Raw genomic sequence first — 2671 nt, 5'->3', positions numbered from 1 at the left:
CTTCCTTCCTTCCTTCCTTCCTTCCTTCCTTCCTTCCTTCCTTCCTTTTTCTTTCCTTTTATTCATCTTTTTTCTTTCCTTCTTTCCTTCCTTCCTCTTTTTTCTTTCCTTCCTTCCTCTTTCTTTCCTTCCTTCTTTCCTTTTTTCCTTCCACAAAATTGCTAATATGGAAATATTTTACATATGCTAATATGGAAATATATGTAAAACCTATATCAGATTGCTTACCCTCTCAGGGAGGGGGGAGAAGAGGGAGGAAGGGGTAGAATTTGTAACTCAAAACTTTTAAAAAATGTAAAAAATTTTTTTACATGTAATTGGGGAAAAATAAAATATTACTTTAGAAAAAGTACTGTATCAACCTACTTTGCTAAAGGGAGTTTTCTTAACTGGTAGTTCTCTATAACAATGAAATCATCGGCCTAGTACCATACATTTTTTTAAGTATTTAAAAAAATTCAAGTAAAAAGCATTTTGTAATTAATTTGTCCTTCCCACTCTCCCACTGAGTAAATTAAAAAAAAAGTACAGGGAAACAAATCCCTCGGTACATATCTACATAATTTTTCAAAACAAATTTCCATATTAGCCATATCTGAAAATATGTCTCTTTCTGCATTTAAGGTAATCACTTCTCTGTCAGCAAGTTAGTGGTAGGTTTTATTTTTGTTCTGCTGGACTTGTAGTTTATTCTTACATTGATCAGAATTCTTAAATCTTTCAAAGTTGTTTTTCTCTATAATGTTACCGTTGCATAAACTGTTCACTTAGTTTTTCTCACTTTGCTATGCTTTGGTTTATAAAGATCTTGCCAGTTTCTCTTGAAATTACCCATTTTACCATTTTTTATGGCACAATAGTACTCCATTACATCCATATAACACAATTTGTTTTGTCATTCTCCAATAGGAAGGCACCCCCTTAATTTCCAACTTTTCACTACAAAAAGAGCTGCTATAAATATTTTAGGACATAGAGAATTTTTCCTCTTTCTTTGGGAAACATAAGCCCAGCAGCAGTATAGTATGGTCAAAGGGTGTACATGGTTAATTTTCTGGGTATGGTTCCAAATTGTTTTCCAGCTCTTTTTTTGTGTGCCATCTCCTGTAACCCGTGGATATTCTTTGTCCTTTTCCATTGTTGGGCATATCCATACCTTAAGCCCCAGATCCTCCAAAATTATAGCAGCACATTTTAAAATTTTATTTTTGTTTGTTTTTTTTTAAATTTAAATACACTTTCCTATCTGGTTCATAGGCCTGCTGGGTGCTGTCTTGTCGAATCTGAATCAAGGCTGTCTGGTTGTCCCAAGGTCCAACAGAATGTACCAAGTCCCACTGCCTCTCGAGCAGGATAAAGCCCTGGTCTGGCGTGCTTCACTGTTGTGGCTGTGGGTGCTATCTCCTGGCCCTTCTTGGCTTTTCTCTTCTGTGTCATCCAGTCCCTGTTCTTCCATTTCATGGAGACCACATCCACCCACTGTGGAATGCCCAATTACCTTCCACTGTAAGTTCAGGTGTTTGTGGGGAAGTGCTCCAGTGATAAGATCTGGCATTTCTGCATCAGCCTGTGCTCTGTGGCACACCCTCTGGGCTTCCTGGTGGCCTTTGTGTACTGGAACTGCTAGAGTAGTTGCCCTTCACCCTGCTTTGGCTATAACCAGCTCTGCCCCCCTCACCTTGGGTCTCAGCCTTCTGGAGAAGGCCGCTCTGCTTCTGCTCACCAATGTCTCCTCCTCTGAGGACTTCACCATCCAGGAGAATGCCTGCATCATGTTCATCGCAGCAGCTCTGGGTCACAGGCTGCTAACCTACATCTTGTGGTGTCTGATGAAGAAACATATATTAAGTTTGGAAGAATGTAAGTCCTATAGTTGGAAACAAAGACCTTTTATTGTCAACTTTGTCTCTCTCTTTATGGCCTTAGTCATCTACTTCTGACACAACATGTACCATGAGGCAGCACGGTCCTTGAGTACACCGTAGCTCTCACTTCAGGAACAAAGAGATGTTTATCACCTCTCCAACAGACGATAAAAGATTCTGAGCCATCCTGGACCATGTTGGACGAGACCCAGCCTGATTAGAAGGGTACAGAGTGGACAGAGAATGCACTCCCTACCCTATCTCCCAGATTCACCCACCCCAGAAACTGATGGAGAAAATATAGAACTCTAGTTTCCCTCTTCCAAAACAAACAAACAAAACTGAAATACAAAAAAAAAGAAAAAGAAAAAAAACATTTCCATGTACATAGTAGAACATAAGAGAGGATTCAGTATAAAACAATAAATTTCCATTTCAAGAAAACCTATATAATAATTACTACACATAGTTTTCAAAGCTACCCAGCTTTTCTTTGCTTCCTTTTAGGTTTTCTTTTGTTCTTTACTGTGTACTTTTTATTTTTCCCCAACCCTGACCTTTTAACAAAATTAACTTTATTTAATAAGGAATTTGACAAGGAGAGCAAAGTGACCAGAACTAGGTGAACAATTTACACAGTGACCATAATAATGTAAAGAAAAACAATGTTGAAAGACTTAAGAATTCTGAGCAATGCACTGACCAATGGCAGCTTCAAAGGATTTTTGAAACATGTCTCTACTCATGTTAAAGAGAGTGAATATGGGTAATCAATAAGGAATACATTGCAAGACATAGCCAATACT

General features: G+C 38.2%; 1 pseudogene; it reads left to right on the top strand.

Moving 5' to 3' along the window:
• Window positions 1-1322: 1322 nt before the first annotated feature.
• On the top strand, window positions 1323-2117 carry LOC138167310 (post-GPI attachment to proteins factor 2-like; annotated as a pseudogene).
• The last annotated feature ends 554 nt before the right edge of the window (window positions 2118-2671 follow it).

The sequence above is a fragment of the Petaurus breviceps genome, unplaced genomic scaffold (assembly GCF_028583685.1).
Source record: "Petaurus breviceps papuanus isolate PSGF00001 unplaced genomic scaffold, PetGlider_PUasm1.0 229, whole genome shotgun sequence".
In the NCBI taxonomy this organism is placed as follows: Eukaryota; Metazoa; Chordata; class Mammalia; order Diprotodontia; family Petauridae; genus Petaurus; species Petaurus breviceps.
This window is presented reverse-complemented; position numbering and strand designations above follow the sequence as displayed.